This window comes from Eptatretus burgeri, chromosome 6 (assembly GCF_056783735.1).
Source record: "Eptatretus burgeri isolate ZD-2024b chromosome 6, Ebu_testis_v1, whole genome shotgun sequence".
Lineage (NCBI taxonomy): Eukaryota > Metazoa > Chordata > Myxini > Myxiniformes > Myxinidae > Eptatretus > Eptatretus burgeri.
This window is the reverse complement of record NC_140966.1, coordinates 72,727,888-72,734,773: the sequence shown is the minus strand read 5'-3', so window position 1 is coordinate 72,734,773 and position 6,886 is coordinate 72,727,888.

The window sequence follows — 6,886 nt, the reverse complement described above, 5'->3', positions numbered from 1 at the left end:
TAAAGGACAATGGACAAATGCATGATATGTGGAATGTGAACCTGGGTTCTCCACATCAAGATCCAGGAGTGCATACAAGAACATGAACAGGCCAATCAATTTTCTAAACCATTGACATTCATTAATGTATTTACATTCCATTTTTCTGAAAAATCAAATCATGCAACAAATCTGTTTGGATCATACATTCACTAGACGTTCTTCTCGTGATTAAAGGTTCAAATCTTGATTACAGCATGGTACATATCTAATGGCCAAGGCTTTTTTGCGTTTACTTGAATTTTTTTCTCACTTCCTTGTATACGTCTCTGCAGTGTGACCTCCTGTCCTTATTGCATCACTTGCTGTTCAACTATTGCTCTTTCGCAGCAGTCCACTTCCAAAAATTCCACATCCAGCTCAACATTCCAGAAGCTGTCTTTCCACCCCAGCCACTCCCTTTACACTCAATCTCCTTTATCCTTCTCCAGTGTCATCATCTGCTTTCTCTCCTTTCCTCATATCCGTTCTCCGGTGCCTCATTGTTGAACTGGAAAGCTTTGAGGTCATCACCTCTATCACACCTTGGGACACCCTAATCTACCTCCAACTGGTGCCTGGAAATTTCATTCGAAACCTCTGCCCAGCCCTGTTCGGGCACCTGAAAGTCTGAATTCCAAGAATTAATAATTCAGAACTCCTTCCAGGTTCGTTCACATGTTACTTAAGAGTCTATTAATGCAGTGAATGTTGGAATTAAATAGTTTCAGAACGGACAAGAAGACAGACAGACACAGCATAGACAATGATGCTGAAACAGTATGACAAGACCAGTCATCTTAAAAAAAAAAAACCCTCATTAAAAATATGGTGAATGTTTATCACATGGTCATCACTGGTAGATGTCTGGTGTTAAATGGTATGGCAGGTCATAAGCAAATGGTATACACTCTGTGGTAGAGAGAAACCCTGTGGAATTACAACCGTCAAAAAAGAGAAAAATAAACTATCTCAGAGGTGCTGAATAGTTTACCATGTTAATAATTTAGGTGCAATGGTCAAAAAAAAATTCCCATGTGAATGAGACTGATGTTGTTTTGTAAGGGACTATACTTGACGAATCCATATTTGGCAAACATCATGCCCATTCCATGGTATACCCACCCACCCCCCCCCTCCAGGTCCATAAGTTTTAGTTGAACTTTCAATTCTTGCTTTAAAAATGTGAATGGCCTTTTTTAAAAATAAAAAAGAAGAGGAAATGTGTTTAAAACTACTGTACACTACTTTGCTGGTGTAGCAGTAGCAGCAAAGCTTGCATTGGTTATATCGGCTTTTATTATCAACGAGCAGGGGTACCCAGCATTGCCCGGTATATATATTTTTTTGTGGGGGCCTAAAACACTTCTCGACGCACACTTAGGAAATGGGGTCTGGGATAATTTCATGTTAACTTTCACGAAGCTTCAATGACTAATGGGCACCATTTGAGATTTTAAAAGAGCCCGGCACGGTTGCCTGTCCAACTCACAATCCCGTGAGATTTGCGGAAACCTGGTGGAATTGCAAATGTCAAGTGTCCATGACCATGAGACCCGAAACCAAGAGATCACAAGATCAACTTCACACATTGAGAAATGTACTGTACTCCGCAGGATGGTCAGGACGTCCAGTTACCTCCTCCACTCCCCAATCATCTACCCTGGTTCATTTTACAGATGTATATGTTCATGTTAATATTGCTATTTTGGTTTTTATGACAATAAAAGTCTTGTGTATTGATTGTTTACATTTCTACTGTCGTGGCCAAAAATATTGGCACCCTTACACTTTTTACCCCTCAGCCCGAATTGGCTAAGGGGTATTGTCGTCATAGGCGTTATCCGTCGGGCGTCCGGGCGTCTGTCAACTCTTGGTTTCCGTCAATTTCGAGGAGAACGTCTTGTCCGATTAAATCCATTTTGCAGGGTATGTTGGGGTTGAGTAGAGGAAGGTTCCTTTCGAAAATGGGCGCGCTGCGATTTTCAATGTGGCCTCCATGGCAGCCATCTTGAATTTGGTTTCCGGACAATAACTTGAGAACGGCTTCACACATTGATTTTATTTTTGTGTTATATAATGGGGGTGTTTAGAGGAAGGTTCCTTTTGATATAAAGCGCGATCCGATATCCAATATGGTGGTTACAGCAGCCATCTTGAATTTGGTTTCCGGACAATAACTTGAGAACGGCTTCACACATTGATTTTATTTTTGTGTTATATAATGGGGGTGTTTAGAGGAAGGTTCCTTTTGATATAAAGCGCGATCCGATATCCAATATGGTGGTTACAGCAGCCATCTTGAATTTGGTTTCCGGACAATAACTTGAGAACGGCTTCACACATTGATTTTATTCTGGCGAGGTATAATGGGGTTGAATAGAGGAAGGTTCCTTTCCAAAATGGGCATGGTGCGATTTTCACTGTGGCCGCCACGGCAGCCATCTTGAATTTGGTTTCCGGACAATAACTTGAGAACGGCTTCACACATTGATTTTATTTTTGTGTTATATAATGGGGGTGTTTAGAGGAAGGTTCGTTTCGATATAAAGCGCGATCCGATATCCAATATGGTGGCAACAGCAGCCATCTTGAATTTGGTTTCCGGACAATAACTTGAGAACGGCTTCACACATTGATTTTATTTTTGTGTTATATAATGGGGGTGTTTAGAGGAAGGTTCCTTTCGATATAAAGCGCGATCCGATATCCAATATGGTGGCAACAGCAGCCATCTTGAATTTGGTTTCCGGACAATAACTTGAGAACGGCTTCACACATTGATTTTATTCTGGCGAGGTATAATGGGGTTGAATAGAGGAAGGTTCCTTTCCAAAATGGGCATGGTGCGATTTTCACTGTGGCCGCCACGGCAGCCATCTTGAAATTGGTTTCCGTCAATTTCGAGGAGAAAGCCTTGTCCGATTAAATCCATTTTTGCTGGGTGTGTTGGGGTTGAGTAGAGGAAGGTTCTTTTGGAAAATGGGCATGCTGCGATTTTCAATCTGGCCACCATCTTGAAATTGGTTTGCGTCAAGTGGCTGAGGGGTTGCGCCCGCTTTGCGGAGCTATTTTTTCAAATAATGCACCATTTCTTCCAGAAAATTGTTGAAATGAAAAAAATCTTTTGGTATTCACATATGTAGTTCTTTGGTTTGCAGTGTAACAAAACAAAAAAAGCTGAAAAAAAGACTAAATCTTTGATTATTCCACACCCAAATCCTAAAATGGCCCAGACAATATTACTGGCACCTTTTGGAAGTTGTTAGAAATAATTAGATTTCAAACAGATGATTCTCCTTTACTTTGGAATTGAACACACCTGTGGTCAGTTGCAGGTGCCTGAAATATAAAAATCACTCATTCAACCAGTTTGAATAGAGAAAAGGAGTCATTCTGCTGTTTTGTGTCACTGCATACCACAATGAGCATGGAGAAAAGAAAGAAAACCAGAAAATTGTCTGAGGAGGTCAGACACAAGATTGTAGCCAAATATGGACAATCTCAAGGCTACAAGTCCATCTCCAGAGACCTTGATGTTCCTGAGCCCACCGTACGCAATGCTATCAGGAAGTAAGGCCCATGGCACTGTAGCCAACCTCCCTGGATGTGGCTGCAAGAGAAAACTTGATCGAAGATTGTAGCGAAGGATTGTTCGAATGGTGGAGAAAGCACCTTGGTCAACTACCAAACAGATTCAAGCTGACCTTCAGACACAAGGTACAACAGTTTCAACTCGCACCATCCGTCACCAACTCAATGAAAGGGGGTTCTATGGTGGGTGACCCAGGAGGACCTCACTGCTGAGAGAGAGAGAGAGAGAGAGAGAGAGAGAGAGAGAGAGAGAGAGAGAGAGAGAGAGAGAGAGAGAGAGAGAGCGCGAGAGAGAGAGAGAGAGAGAGAGAGAGAGAGAGAGAGAGAGAGAGAGAGAGAGAGAGAGAGAGATATATATATATATATATATATATAAGAAAGCCCGACTGGAGTTTGCCAAAACACACCTGAACAAGCCAAAATCCTTCTGGGAGAATGTCCTGTGAACAGATGAGACCAAATTAGAGATTTTTTGGTGAAGCACATCATCTCAATGTTTACAGAATACAAAATGAAGCCTTCAAAGAAAATAACACCTTCTCGACAGTCAAACATGGAGGAGGTTCAGTGATTTGGGGTTGCTGTGCTGCCTCTGGCACTGGGTGCCTTGATTGTGCGCATGGCATCATGAAATCAGGAGATTACCAAGAACTATACAGCGATAATTTAAAAAAATATCGAAAAAAAACCCGAATTTTTTTTGCTAAATTTTTGAATATATATATATATATATATATATATATATATATATATATATATATATATATATATATATATATATATATATATATATATATATATATATATATATATATATACTTATAATTTTTTTTTGCCTGAAACATTCTTTGGCACTCACTGATGAACCTCTGAAAGTTTGACGAAGATCCGTTAAGCCATCTCTGAGAAAGATGGTGAGACACACAGACAAATGGCTCTCATTGTATAAGTAAGATAGTTTGTATGTGCCTTGTGATTTCACCATATATATATCCATAAATAAAAGAAATTAACTCGCGTGCTCTTCCACCCAAAGAAAGCTGCATAAAGCAACCATGAAAAGCGACACAAGATAAGCCATTTACTGTTTCAAAAAAAAAAGTTGGATTTTTTTTTGGATTTATTATTATTTATTGGATCACTCTTTCGTGCCAAAACCTTTGTAGCTAGGTGAAAGGTAATATTAAATGATCTCCGACCCCATTCCCTAGTGAGTGTAGGGAAGTGTTTTAGACCCCCACAAAAAATAGAAGAAAAAAAAACCCAAAATGATTTCTTCAAAATGCTTTCAGGATTAGAACAGCACCGGGCAACGCCAGATACCCGTGCAAGTGCTATATACATAAACTAGTATAAAAGCTTTAAAAAAAAAATGATGGGTTGGAATGATTTTATTCAAAATATTCAGAGACTGGAAGACACGATATTTCATAGAAAGAAAAATCATTATTTTAAAACACTACATTTCTAAATGTGACCCTATTTCCTCTATCTTCTGGAATGTATCAATTCAACGGTCCAGCTTCATGTGCGTGCCAAAGTTTGAAGCCTCGGCCGAGCAGCAGGTGTGTTTATATCTTATTTCTTTATTAGACATCCTACAGACGTAAATGAACAATCGTCTCAATCTGGACATGTTACACATCACGTGCAGTGAATTTCACCTCCATACGCCTTGCATTTATTGTTTAAAAAAAATAAAATAGGACCACGGAACCTGCAGCTTATCAGGGCCATGGCCTAATGTTGAAACCCAAATTCAGTAGCATTCTGATTGGTGGATCTGGAGAAGATTTTGGAAGGAATCGGCATGACTGCCATTTTAACACACTTCCAGTCACCCGATCAGCATGGCCTCTGCAATTTAACATGAGGACCGTGTGTTAATGTTGTAACGCAAATTTGGTCGGGTTCTGACTGGTGGATCAGGAGAAGATTTTGGAAGGAATCGGCATGACTGCCATTTTAACACACTTCCAGTCACCCGATCAGCATGGCCTCTGCAATTTAACATGAGGACCGTGTGTTAATGTTGTAACGCAAATTTGGTCGGATTCTGACTGGTGGATCAGGAGGACATTTTGGAAGGTATTTGTAGGACGTGCCATTTTGACACGCTTCTGGTCACGTGATCATCATGGCCTCCACAATTTAACATGAGGACCGTGTGTTAATGTTGTAACGCAAATTTGGTCGGATTCTGACTGGTGGATCAGGAGAACATTTTGGAAGGTATTTGTAGGACTTCCGGTCACGTGATCATCATGGCCTCCGCAATTTAACATCTCTGACATAATGTTGTAACGCAAATTTGGTAGCATTCTGATTGGTAGATCAGTGGAAGATTGTGGAAGGCAGCCATTTTGACATCCTTAAAAGTCATGTGACCAGAACAAGCTCGCATTTCCTGTCACGAGAGGAACGTTGTTGCCAAATTTCAGCCGGTTTGGCAGGAACAATCCAAAAGGGATACGAAAGGACGGTGCATGATGACAATACCTTTTACGGGATGTAAATTCCAGATAAGATAAAAATGTTTCTGTACACCGCCCTTTGTGCCGGTTGCAAGCCACCGTCTACAATTCCAATAGAAAAGACGTAATTACTCTTTTATGAAAAATGTTTTTGAGTGTTTTTTTAACCGTGAAAAATAGATCGCAGTGAACACACAGTCGTGTTAAAATTTTGGCCTTGAAACCCTTCTTAAATAGTTATTATGAAGGGGGACAGACAAATACACATTGTTTTATACCGGTGGACACGTACCTTGTGTCATACAGGTGAAGATCGAGCGATTGTAATATAAATAATTCCTGAGATGGGAAGACCTCATCATGGTCTTGAATGGTCATCATGAATACATCATGGTTAATTCCAAATCCCTGCCTATTCTGTTGGGGCTTATTTTCGGAAATCCATCATATTATTCCACAAAAAAAACAAAACTGCTGCAGAAGAGCCTGATTATCTATCGCAGAATGAACGGTACTGTATCTGAAGACAATGCCACAAAGCATCACCAACCACGAATTATGTTCTCTTTTAAAATTGAATCTATAAATGTGTGCAGTGTATGTCGGTCATGGCGGTATAATCCTTCGCAGAGTGATTTGGCAATTCCTGAAGCTTGTTGAACTTTTAATTTTGCTTGTGAAGGACGTTGGCAGAAACATCGTCGTTCAAAAGTTGTGTTACACTATAATAATAATCCTGCGAATTTCCATGTGGCCATCGCACAATGTCGATTTTTAATCGAAGCCGCATATCCATGGTA